Source organism: Condylura cristata, unplaced genomic scaffold, assembly GCF_000260355.1.
Source record: "Condylura cristata isolate star-nosed mole 26May11 unplaced genomic scaffold, ConCri1.0 scaffold00012, whole genome shotgun sequence".
NCBI lineage: Eukaryota > Metazoa > Chordata > Mammalia > Eulipotyphla > Talpidae > Condylura > Condylura cristata.
The window spans coordinates 27,299,421-27,313,873 of NW_004567113.1; positions in this window are offsets into that span (position 1 = coordinate 27,299,421).

The window sequence follows — 14,453 nt, forward strand, 5'->3', positions numbered from 1 at the left end:
TTGGTCAGTTAAAAAAAGTTTCAAAAAAGTTCAGATTTTAGCTTATAAGTAAGAATAGCATTAAGGACATTTATATTGTGAGAAGACTTTCTTCATTATATAAATTTTTAGATGTTGAGAATAAGGGTTCTTTTCATCTGCTCATATCATTCACCAATTTTATGTCTAAAATTGAGTACGCTGATCATTTCTATGTGACTGATCACTTCAATCACTTATGAGTTGAGATCTGAGCACTGGATACGTTTATGAAATGGGCAATTTGAGTCACAGGGTAATCAAAATAACTGGACTGTAAATTATTGGTCTGGTTATTAGGTCATTCTAGCAACCATATTGGATAACCCAATCAGCAATCAAATTTCTCTGCTCACCCACCCAAGCAATTGGGGAAAGCTAATCAAGTATTTCAATGACCAATTGCTTTATAGACACCCACTGTGTTTCCAATCACATATAGTAATATCACTTAGGTATTTCTCTTTCTAGTATTTATTTTTCCTGTAGTTCACCTTTCTACTCTATTTATTTTATTGTTCTTTGATTATCTGCTTAAATATATAAGTGGATGAATTAAAAAGCAGTCCATTAGTGAGTGTTTAAATGTCTTTATATAATACCTATTTATTTTACAACATTCTAGAGGACATTTAAAATTTGGACTAGTAAAGATTATGCTGTGTATCTAGTTGGAATTGACGCACTTAAATAAGAACCCAACAAGGTTTACTCTGCTTGTTCCAGAGAGTGCAGTGATGCCGTGCAGTTGGAAAACTCAGGCAACTTGATCTTTTCACTTCTTTCCCAGAAGCAAACACACTGACAACTTAAGTGATGAACTGTTACCATCTCCACACCAGGGATTGTTAATGTGATTTATCCTGAAAAGGTTTTGCTCACTGCAACTCTTGACATTGGTAAGGAAAAACATCTTATGTTCCAATCATTTCCAGTCTGTTGGAAATACTTTCTTTACTCGTTGTCAATTTATTTTCACAAAATACAAGGAAAAAGTGAACAACAAAAAGAAAAATAAACAAGTATATTTGTAATACATATATGTCTTAAATTAATCTCTAAGAGAGCCATTCACTTGCAACCTAAAACAATTAACTTCTTACTTGGCTTGCTTAATATAAGAAAATGTTAGGTTCATCAATAGTAAATAGTATCATCTTATATTATTAGATGCTTACTTCCTTGAACCATGTTACATTTTTATGTATTTATGTCATTCTATTACTATAATAGCATATACTATTACTATTGTTAGGCTACTATTTTTTATCATAGGTAGATAATTTTATCATTTTTCATTCTCTTTTATTTTTGGCTGCCTTTAATCAAATGTGATTAAAGTGATCACTAAAAAATAACCATCAGTCATGTAGGAATGCTTCAAGAAAGTTGTGAACAGTTGAATACCACTTTCCTATTAAATTATTTAGTGGTCATTTATTAATACTAAGTAGTTACAAATTAAAAGTTAAATGGCTGAATGAAATGACTAGAATATCTAAGGTAATGGCTAATAATTTTAAAGAATATCTATCTATCTAGATATAAATTAAGCATTATTCAAATGTACTTTATTAGAAATTTCTAAAGTATATATTCAAAATAGAAAATCATATACAGCAAAGATTGTTTTTCAATATATGGAACATGAATGTTTTTAAAGCTTGATATGAATTTAGTTTAAATATGCTCCATATTTATTTTCAGAACTATTTGCTGAAGCTTACATCAGGGATAACTACTTGTGAAGATTTTGATTCAGTCTTGAAGTTGAGAGGGAGAACATTCTTTACCTCTAAAGTCATAAAGAGTTGATAAGGAAATAATTACCAAAATAATTTAAATAGTTTTTAAAAATGTTATCAGTTTCATTTATCTTGAAAACAGAGTGCCATCTTTGGAAAAATAAAAACTATATACTAATTGACCAATATCAATACATATAGAAATTCCTAATTTTATCATCAATCTTTCATCATTCCTGTCCTCGTCCATCTCTCTTCTTCCTCTCCTTTCTCTGGTGCTATCTCTCTCTCTTTCTCATCTCTCTCTCTCTCTTTTCTACTGTCCTCTTCCTTCACTCAAAAACAGACACAAACACAACATAACTCTCATAACTAAATGTCATTAACTACAAAGTAATAATGTGGGTGTGAAAGAATAAAATAGTCACAATGTTAGAACTTCACATCTTGTAAATCTGCAATTGTTCTACTTGAATATCCCATTCAAATACTTATCATTATTTAATGTATTTATTATATTATATAAGAAGACTCAATGCAATTATCTTAATAAAAACATGACCCATAAGTATTTTAATTAATTAGCTCATGCATTTTGGTTATCATGTCATATATGGTCACTGTAAAATAGAAAGTGTATAACATTTTGCCTGAAATCAGTATGCAAACTAAGAACACTATCAGTTGGTTTAGGGAAAGACAAATTAAATTCATTAAAAAAATGGGTACTCCCTGGTGGCACAATGGGTTAAGCATAGAACTATGAAGCTATCCCTCAGCCGCTGCAGCACAAGTTCAATCCCCAGTGAGGGAGGTGACCCACATGGCATGGCAGACCTCTCCTGACCAACCCACTGCTCCCCTCAGCAGTGTATTTCAGTAGATCTGCCTGTTCTGCTCCTTACTCTGTCTTTGGTGATTCTTCTTATCCCCTGCATCTCTGGCCTGTACCCCAGTTCTTGTACACATAAACAAATAATAATTTAAAAATGATTATAAATAATGATTTTAAAAACATAACAAGGACTGTAAGAGAATAGTTTGTGGAATTGCATATTTTACAGAGAGAGCTTTTGTAAAAAAAATAAAAATATAAATCACTATCTGGTGAAGTGAGAAAATACATGATAAAGGTTATGAAGGTAACTAACATGAATAATTTCTCATTTAAATAAGTTATTTTCTCAAAATATTTAATGATCTGTTTCTCATATATTGGTTTTATCTAAATGATTCTGAATTGTAGACATATTACTTTTGTCTTTTACTCTTGAGGCTTTGTTGGCATGACGTCCAAAAAAAAATTTCAGGGGCATCTGAACATTTAACAGCAACAACAAAATCATCTAACATGCTAAGCCAGATATTTTGCTCATTAAAAAAAAACAAAAAACTGCGGCCCTCCCTGGTGGCGCAGCCGGTTAAAGCACTGCACTAAGAAACTAAAGCCACTTCTGCATGAGTTCAATCCCCGCCTGCCCCGGAGGCTACCACATGGCGAGGCAGACCTCTCCTGACCCGCCCGCTGCTCCCCTCAGCAGTGTACTTCGTCCATCTGCCTGTTCTGCTCCCGGTCTGTCTCTGGTGAATCCTCTCACCCTCCGCATCTCTGGTCTGTACCCCAGTTCTGTACGAATAAATAAATAAAAATCTTAAAAAAAATATTTATTTATGCATACAAGAACTGGGGTCTAGGCCAGATGTGTGGAGGGTGAGAGGATTCACCAAAAACAAAGTGGGGAGAGAAAACACAGATTAAAAAATACTGCTGAGGGGAGCAGTGGGCAAGACATACAGGTCAGCTCCCTGGCAGGAAATGCACGATCAAACTCATGCTGCTATGGCTGGTGATAACTTGGTAGCGCTGTGTCTTTAACCCCACAAGGGATCACTCCCTTTTTTTTTCTCATTTTTAAAAGATGCATTCACTTTATCTTCTAAACCATAACATATATGATTGCTATCAAAATTTTAGTTATGGATAAAAAAATTGATTTCATAAAAATACATTGTACATTCTTCTTGGTTTTACATACTGACTCATTTTTTTAAAAAAATGAATAAATTCTTTATTCTTTGCATATTTAAAAGAAAATGTGTGCAACAGTCACAGTAAAATAAAATGCATGTGCTCCTTTTAAAATTTTAAAATGTATAAATTCATAGACAATATTCTTTCTGTTCTATAATCAGTCAAAATCTTCTCTATATTATTGTAAAGCAAACTTTAAGAAGGCATTATTTTATTGATGAATTTACTTTTACATACATTAATGATAAAAATTTCACCATTTAAATATAATTCTAGCACTGCTATTTCCCACCTTCCAAATTAGTAGTAATACAATAGTGCTATAATATCACCCTGATATTCAAATTAATCAAATTACTATATAAAAGTGTTACTTTTGATCCATGTATTAGGATTAGGTATTTTATCTCAAAGTTTAATTCCTTGCATACCCTTCCAATTTTGCTTTTTTTTTTAATTGAAAATCCCAAATATTTTTGTATAAAACAGACAGAAATTTATTTTCAAATATGTCAAAGAAAAAATGACCATGAAGTTATATGACATGTTGAATGTCTAACTAAAAAGGTTATGTGATATGAAATCACTTATTTACATTTTTTGTTTTGTTTTGCTCAAAGCAAAATATCGGTTTTCCTCTGACTATAAGAATTACTTCAAGTTCTTTAGAAAATCTTGAAAATTAAAGAACTGCAGAAAATATAGGAGACAAGTGTGAAAAATAAAACAAAAATAAATTGTTAAGATTAGATTAAGACCAAGATTTAATTAATTTCTAAAAAATACCTCATATTAATACTTGAGGAATAATTTCCAACTGTGTGAAAATCTATCTTCAAAACATGCTATAAGGCCTTAAATTCCATTTTGTAAAAAATAAGAAACAAAAAGGAAAGAAGAACAAATTACTAGTATATTTTAGAAAACCTATCTTGAACTTTGATAGCTCATGTAGTTAAAAAAGAATAAAATAGAAAAGACATATACACATAGTTAACAAGTTGACTTTAAATATACTAATATATGAATCTTTAGAAAGAACATTTGCTAGTACATTTGGTCATAAAACAGTAACTAAGCCCTCAAAAAATAACAAAAAAAAAAAAAAGAGCAATTTGCACACTGCTTTGTTTGACGCTACACTGAGCCTACTGGGAAGTCTTTCCTATTGGGTGGAAGGCAGAACAGGCAGCTGTGCCTAGGCCTTTGTGGTTGTTCGAAAACCCACCATTTTCTAAGCAATACTTGAAAATTCAACCTTTGCAATACAGAGTGCATGCATCTTAAATCATCCTTTTCTAAAATTAGTGCACATATTAACATGTATTCCTTTATTTTAAAATCCAAGCCCTTTAATATTCTTTCCATTTCATCTCTCACTCAGTATTTGGACATTACCATTCAACAATTTCTCATTTCTTGTGCATTGTTAGTCTCTCTAAGATCTCTCCTATAATCATGTGTGTCCTCCTAACTCTGTTTGCTTTGAAGACTGAAAAAAGAAAAAAAAATAGAAAAAGCATGGATTAAAAAAGAAATCAGGTTTGGTGGGACATCTATTTTCAATAATTTTGATGGGCTAAACTTATTTCACTTTGTTATATGCAATTTCAAAAAGTAACCTCCACTTCATAGAGCAAAGTTAAGAATAGAAAAAACACTTTATGTTGAAATTTCAAATGTTGCTTTGAAATCTTTGATCCTCAAGAACAACAAAACCTATCCAGGATTCCTCCTTCCCCAAGAGATATAACTGTCCCTCACTAAACTACTCTTTACCACTTATACTTCCAATCTATTTGAGCTAAAAAAACAACAACAACAAAACCCACTTGATTCCAGCCTAACTAGATTTGAGGTTATGAATGGGAGCACAAACAATATTAGCTGAATAGTAACATTCCATTTATTATTTTCTTCTGAATATCAACATCAGAGATTATCATATCCTTATAGATGTTGAATACTTGCCATATAGTCATATTTGTCTAAGGTAAATAAGTCTACCATTACACAAAGTTTTTGAGAATTATCCCAAAGGAGTGGATTGTACTGGTTAGACTATCTGTGATAATGAAAACAAATGCTTTACATGGAAAGAAATGTGAATGATTTCCATGGCAGTGGTTGACTGATTTTCATGGTTTACAAATCTGGTTTACAAGCTGGTTTTATTGAGTAGGATTAATTTGAATGCGAAGAATGATGTTCTTTGCACATGATCTAGCATGATTGTTCTTTGTACAAATTTCTTGATTATCTGGAAATTTCAAGGACAATCTTGTACTACAATGCTAGAGAGCAAGATTAAATTCAAATTGTATGGTTGCTTTCATGAAGCGAATGATAACTGTACTTTTTGATTCTTGCTGAGAAAACTTTGTTGTTAAACTGATCTCAGGGGTAATAATTTATCAATTTTCTTTAGTTTACCACTGAGTCAAACATTGTGGGCTTAAAATATAGAGTTTGAGACTTTTCACTGAACTTGTGGTTTGAGTAAATATAAAGCTCCAGGGATCACATAAAAATTCACCCAAATTGTATACTTAAGTACAACTCATCCTCATAAAGCAACTACAAACATTGTGCTAAAATAACCTAAAATAAATAGAGGTTTCCTGTCAGTTACTCAATTGCACATGCTGTTTGCAAGTGGACCAGTGAATTCCCCCAAATCATCAGGTTTTTACATACCACTGAATGAATAAAACATAACTCTTAGTGATGTGATTCTTTTGATGAGACTACTCATTTTTCTAAATATGAATATTTTTGCCTGTTTAATAATTGCATACTTGTTATTTCATGTAATTGTGGCATTCACTGTCTTCCATATTAATTGCTTTGTTCTTTCTAAATTAGTTACAAGGTAAATTATATTTTTCCCCATATTTCCTGCAATAAGCAACTACTTATTTTCTGCCTTGAAACAGAAAATTTTAAATGTTTAGCGTGAAAGTTGGTCACTTAATATGAAAACTCACTCCCAAATCACAAAACTGAAGGACTGTTTTTAGCTGTTTTTTGTTTGTTTGTTTGTTTGTTTTTGTTTTTTTCTTAAAAGAACCCAATCCTGGGCTTCTTGTGGTGGCATAGCAGGTTAAAGTGCAGCAATAGGAAGCTAAAGCCACTTCAGCCTGAGTTCCATCCCTGCCCTGTAGGTGATCCAGATGGGCGGCAGTCTCCTGACCAACCCGCTGCTCCCTTCAGCAGTGTACCATGTCAGTCAGCCTGGCGTTCTGCTCCCCATTGTCTCTGATGAATCTTCTCACCCACCACACCTCTGGCCTGTACCCCAGTAATGTGAGCATAAATAAATAAATCTTAAAAAATAAAGAACCCAAATCATTTATTTTTGCTATGATAAGATTTAAAATCATCTATTAGAATCAACAGCAATAGGTGCCATACTATTCACTTAGTGCTTTTTTTAAAATTATGTTTATTGAGGTAAAGTTCGCTTACATCTCTATATGATGTAGCCTCTACAAATAATATATTTTCTTACCATGGCCTCCTCCAGAGCCCCAATAACCCCTCACCAAGTGCCATTGTCTCCCATCTGCCCTCCCCCCCACATCCCTTTGTGAATGTCTCAGTTTTGCTGTCAGATGTCAAGGGTTTTTTTATTGGTTTGTTTTTGACTGATCTTTGTTTATTTCTCTATATTCCACATATATGTGAGTCTATACAATCTTTGTCATTCTCTTTCTGACTTTTCTCTTAGCATCATCTTCTCTAGTTCTATTGATGTCAATGGAAATGACAAGAGTTCATGTTTTTTTTTTTTTATAGCTGGATAGTATTTAACTTTATATGTTATATAATATTTCCTGATGCCCTCCCCTCTATACTTGAGCACTTAGATTGGGTTTCCTATAGCTTAGCTAATATAAATAAGCAGTGAACACGGGAGTGTATATATATCCCTTTGGATTTATAAGAGTACAGTTTATTTTTACTTATTTGATCATATTATTGAATGTGCACTGAGTAGCTGTGCTGATTTTATTGTATTTTCTAGGAGTCTCATGTGAATTCAGTGAAAATTATATAAGCTTATTGAATATCAGCTCATTCCTCAACTTACCTGATAAATATTTTAGGCACTTACAGTTTTTAAGAAACTTTCATAGGTACTGAAAATTTTAAGTATGTGTGAAATATACTTAGGACTCTCAAAAATATCATCACTTAATGTGAGATTTATAAGTAAATACTTGTGATTCAGTATGGTAAGTTCATAATTACACTCAGGTCAAGATTTTATGATAGTACTAGCAGCAAATTATAGAAAGTGTTAACTAGAAATAACACTTGAATTTCATTTTAAGGCATACAGAATGGGAGTTCACCATGCTAACAAAGTGAAAAGGCATTTGTTTTTCTCAGCAAAAAGGTATACATGGGAAGTCATGAGTTCAACATCACAAAGTATAGAGAATGATATTTACTGAGAAGTTGCTTTGCTTTGTTATTGTAAGATATTTAAGTATCTCAGAAACAACGTACATTTGCCTGCATCTTAGGAATAAGTAATTAAATTTCAGAGGTGTAAGTAACCTTCCCAAGATTGCATGTACTGTAATTGTGCTTGTCTGGTTAAGTAGCCACACCTCCCTGCCTGACTTTAGAATTCCTGCTCTTTCCAATCAAGTTTCCTTCTGGGATTAAACATTTTTATTCTAAACCACAAAGTATTCACTGATTTGTTATCTCAAATGCTCTTCACATCCATTTTTTTAAATTAACTGAAGTATTATCACCTTATAACACGAATATTTCAAGTGTTCATTCTTGAAAATCAACATGTTAACATTCTTTCTTTTTAAGGATTTATTTATTTATGCACTTATGTATACAGAACTTGGGTACAGGCCAATGGTGCAGGGGTGGTGAGAAGATTCATCAGAGACAGAGTGGGGAGCAGAACAGGCAGATCTTCGGAGTACGCTGCTGAAGAGAGCAGCGGGCAGGTAAGGACAGGTCTGCTGAGCCATGTGGGTCACCCCCAGGGCAGGGAGAGAACTCATGCAGAAGTGACTCTGGCTTCTTAGTGCTGTGCTTTAACCAACTGTGCCACCAAGGAGGGTCCATGTTAACATTCTTTAACAAGAAGATTACTAAGTATTTTCTCCCCCACTAGTGCTGTTTCTCATCTGACTTCTAAGGCTATCTAACAACTGCTCAGCAGGCCAGTTGCTGTTATATCCAAGGGACTTTTGTACAGGATCTGAAATTTCTTCTGTTCATGACACATTTGCAAATGTAGGCCCTAATACTGCTGCCATCTTGGGCTACAGGTCAAAGTGGAAGTCTGTCCTTCAGCAGCCTCATAGGCCTTGCATTTTCTCATGCCAGAATTTCCTTTCAACAGTTTCTCTAACTTTCATTCTGTTGTACTGCACCATCTGGAGCCTTCAATTCATTGTGAATTTGTGAAATTAGCTCTCTTAATAAGTCCCATTTCTCTACACTCAAGTATCATTCCTCTGCCCACTTGTACTACAGGCAACTCTCCTCCAGAGAATTGCTTTTCCTCAAGCTCTGGAAAGGCTAATTATTTTCCTAGAAGTCCCATAAGAGCAGGCCAGGAGGTAATTGCAACATTATATTTTAGTTTGGCACAAGTTGCTACTTCAGTATTGTCTACAAAGCTGCTTTACCTTTATGACATTCAGACCTTATATTATTTTTTAGCTCATATTACCTATGTATTTAGTTAGTTCTCTAGAGACAAGTTGGTTAGATTGAAATATAGTTTTGTGAATTTTCTTATCTACTATTCATTCATTTTATTTCAATCCAAACCTTCCTATTTAACCTATCTCTTCCCAAAAGTGCTTATTGAACTTACCCCTTCATTAAATGGTTTTTCATTTATCTTATAGATATGTCACAATAAAGACATATTTTACAGACAAGTATGAGTTGATACTATTAATAATGTAATTTAGCTCCATATAGAGAGTGAAATACATCTTGTGTTTGTTAAATTTGTGTACAATTATAGTTTTTATTCTTTTAAACCAAATGAAAATAAAAGGGATAATATAAAGACAATAAATCTAAAACTAACTATTTTCTCCAATCTATTTGATGCTACAGTTGCTTTGTAATACCTAACATACTGTTTTCTCCTCCCTTTTTGCCTACAAGTTGATTGCCCATATTATTAGTTAATATTGAATCTGTGATTCTTTAGATAAAAAATAATTTCTTACACTTTAGAAGTATATTATACTAAATACAGGTAAATTTTTAATTAAAATATTCTAGAACTCACCTATTTTGATCTTATTAATTTCAGTCAAAATTATTGTATTTTATTATTATTATAAATTATTAAATCTAATAAATGGTCAAACTATTTTGTAACTGTTTTCTTATTCATGTTATTTCTTTTATCTTACTAATTCTAAAAAGTCAATATTTTCTATGGGCTTTGCAAATCTTAATGTATTCATTCTTAGCTATTTGATTTCATCTTCATTTTCTTGCCACTTTAGCCCCTAATTTGTCCCGATAATTTTTTTAGTCTGTAAATGAGTCAGATATGACAATTTGTAAACTTCTTCACTGATTATGGGGGCATTGTAGGGACACTATATAAATGACTAAATATATGATAAAATGTATTCATTAAAAGAGCCTGCCAAGACTGAGTCCCCAACAAACATTTTCTATGATAATATCACTACTGCATTAAAAATGGTGATGCAGAAAGGAAAAGAGTTTGCACAAGAATTAAAGCTGGAGGTTGACAGAGATAAGATCCAAACTCAATTTTGATTCTTTTTAGCCCTTGTGCTTTGAACTACTTCACAAGTATTCACAATCAAGACTGAATGGAAATACGTTATAGACTTACCTCAACCTGGACTTATTTATGTTTTTATCTATTATTTATGATGTTTCTATCCACATATTATGAAAACAAGAATCTAGCAATCACTTGATTGATTTGGTCAATACTAATCCGTATCACTCAAGATCCTACATGCATGATTCTTCCATAGACAGTATACCATTTTCTTTTGTAAGATTTATGTTAACAATTTGACGAAGATTTGTTTTTTTGAATTTTGGCTAATAGATGATATCACATGTGCAATATGTACAAAATAATGGTATGTCCAACAATCAATTTAACATGTTTGTTCACTATGAAGACACTGTTTAGATAACTAGTGGCTTATTGAAATAGTTTTTCCTATATCTTTCACATTGATTCAAATATAGTATTATTCCAATGTACTTTACTTACCACTCCAGATCAATGTTTATTTATTTATTTAAAGTATACTTATATCATCCAATAAATGTATAATTTTAATGTAAATATAATAAAATCCAACAGTTGAAAATATATCAATTAATACACATTTCATTTTGATTATTTCAGTGTCCTAGAACATGCAATATTAACATCTCTACATATATGAAAGGAAGTTCTAATAGGTTTCTGGCACAGTACTCATGTCATTTTTATCTCATTTTTTTTTTTTTCTGTCAGCAGCACCACTACCACTCCTCAGAAACAAGCAATTTGTTGCCATTATCGAGTTGTTCTTGCTTATACTATGTGCCTATTTTTTTAAAAAAACATTTATTTATTCATATAGAACTGGGGTACAGGCCAGAGATGCAGAGGGGGAGAGGATTCACCAGAAACAGAGTGGGGAGCAGAACAGGAGGATTGATGAAGTACCACTGCTGAGGGGAGCAGCGGGCGGGTCAGGAGAGGTCTGCCACGCCATGTGGTCACCTCCGGGGCAGGCGGGGATCAAACTCATGCGGAAGTGGCTTAAGCTTCTTAGTGCAGTGCTTTAACCCGCTGTGCCACCAGGGAGGGCCCACTATGTGCCTATTTTTTGTGGTGTCCTTGTTCCTCTGTCATTTAGGATCCAAAATAATATTTCAGTTTTCTCCTATCAAAATTACTTGCAGTCTTTTATTACTTTTGAAGCTGTCTTAAGCTTTAAAGTCCTGATTCATTTGGATAATTACCACCTGACTTTCCTGAAACAACTGCATACCTACCTGCCTGTCTAGATTTGAAGTAATGCATTTACACCCAGTCTGGCAACACTGAGAGATAATTTCATTTATGGCTTCTCAAAATAAAGTGTGGACATTAATTTGCAAGTGATCAAATTTTGTTGCTGTTTTTGTTTCTAGCACTTTAAATACATTAGTTTCTGTAGAATCATTTTTAACTCAGGAAGGATGACTAATTTATAGTATTTGGTATACTAACCTGATATGTAAAATAAATATTCGCTGATCACTTATTTTGTATTTGACTTCAAATTACATTAAAAATGGCATTTTTTTTCCTAATTTTAGGTTAAACATCTGAAAATAAAGGAGGTTACTTTAACTAATGTCACACAAATAAAATATGTTAGAAACTGAGATTGTTATGCAGAGCATCTAACTTCAAAGTCAGCTCCTTAATTATTCTGCTATATGACTAGAAGTGCCAAAATATGAGGATGCAACATAAAAAGTTGGACAATAAGTTTTATATCTAATCCATAGGAATATGTTATATAAAATAATAAGTACTATAAAAATACTGAAAGTACTAACTACATAGGCCATGCAATTACATAGATAACACACAAAAAACATATTTTAAAATAAAGTTTCTTAAGAGAGTCTAGCACTGAATAAAATTCTGTTTATCTTCTATATTTCTCTTTTTAAAACCTGAGGCACACTTTTTACCTTATTTAGAGCTTCATTTTCTTTGTCAATTCCATGAACTTGTGTCTAAGGACAGTCAGTTGTTTCCTAAGTTTTCTTCCATTTCTTTGATTTCACTTATCTTTGCAATTTTAAACTTTTCCTCTGATAGAGAAGAAATGATTTCCATGTGTTTGAAGTTGGATCATGTGGATTTGTTCTCTCTCTGTATCTGTATTATTGCCTGGAACGCACACTGACATTTGTTGGCTTTTGCCTTCTCCCCTTATTAGCTTTGAGACCAAGTTGCTGTACCTCTAGTTTCCTTTGGATGTGGTTTTTCCTCCCTCATTGCTAAAGGGTCTCAAGAGTCTGGGCAGGTAATGGCAGGGTCATCTGGAGGACCCATGGTCTCTGGCTGTTCTGACACTTTCCCTGATGTGGGCTTATCTCTCCTCAGTCTATCAGTTCTATTTTAACACAATGTGGGGAACATACAAATGGGCTTGGATAATACAATACATTATTATAATGTCACAAGATAGATATTATTATAGCTAATTACTGCTTTTAATTCTTTATTTTAAAATATCTTCAAATCATCTGGCAAAGTGTTAAAAAAAATTATGGAGAATTTTGTGGATTGGCCAATGTAGGTCATTTATTTGGTAAGCAATTTTCCATGTGTCTAGTCCAGTAAATTATAACTGGGTGTTTCATTTTTTTTATAAAGGTGAAAACTAAAATGGTATAAAAATTAAGAAAATACATTTTTAAAATAAAAAAAACATATATTTGAAACTGGAGGACGCTTTGTAGCCACTGAAATGGGAGAGAAACATGGAGAAATCCTGCATCATACACTGATAATAAGAGTTTCAGATGTTCAATTCATTTTAGCAGAAATTACTCAGCATTGCTAAGCATCAGATACTAGAACAATAAAGTGCTATCAAAGAAAACTAAATGCATAGGGAGGTGAGAGAATTGAGGAGTTTGACAAAAAGATAGGGAATGTAGTCCCCGAAACATAACAGGATGGAAAGGACTAGGGCCTTGGGATAATTAGCAAGAAAGAAAAGTCAATAACAAGAAAAGAGTCCAAGACACGATTAACATTTCATCTCTGTTAGGATACTGGTCAAAGTTAACCAATCAAGAAATTGAATGATCACCACAGCTCATCACCTAGACCCAAAATATGAGCATAACTCCAAAGTTGATTTTACCAGTGGCAACCTACTAAGGACCTCTCCCTTGTACTCTGGAGCTTCTAATCTGCCTTGGGTGAATCATTTCAGGCTTTTTTGCTTTTGGCAGGAATTAGCATGTTTCTTTAACTCTGTGGCTTTGGCCCCAAGAGCCGGTCTGAGTCTTTAAATGAGCTTCTTTTGGCTTGCTTATTTATTGCTCTTAGTGTGTGGTGGTTCAATTTTTTGTTACACTGGCCCTGGTTCCAGTTTGACATACCATGTCATCACAGAATGACAGAAAAGGGAATAAAATAAATTAGTAAAGAATAAACTGAATAGATTGAATGGACCCAGGGGTTCAATACTCACAGTAACAAATACAGAACAGCATACATGTTTACAAAAGTGTAATAGAATGAGTTCTAATTTCAAAATGGTGAGTCTAAGATGCCTTAGCTATCCTGCTCTAGATATACAATAGGCAGCTTAAAATTCAATATACAAATTCAATCACAAATATTAAATCTAGAGTCATCAACAGGATAGTTGGAATAGTGAGAGAGAATGTGGGTGAGAAAGGAGAGGAATGTAGGAATGATCAAGAAAAGGAAGAATTTATTCACACTAGTAGGAAGTATTGAAAAAAATGGTGAGAAAATCAATGGTGTCATGAATGTCCAAACAAATGATTTTTGATAGGAAATGTCAAATTCTTCTTTAAAGATTTATTTATTTATTCATACAGAATTGTGGTACAGGCTAGAGGTACAG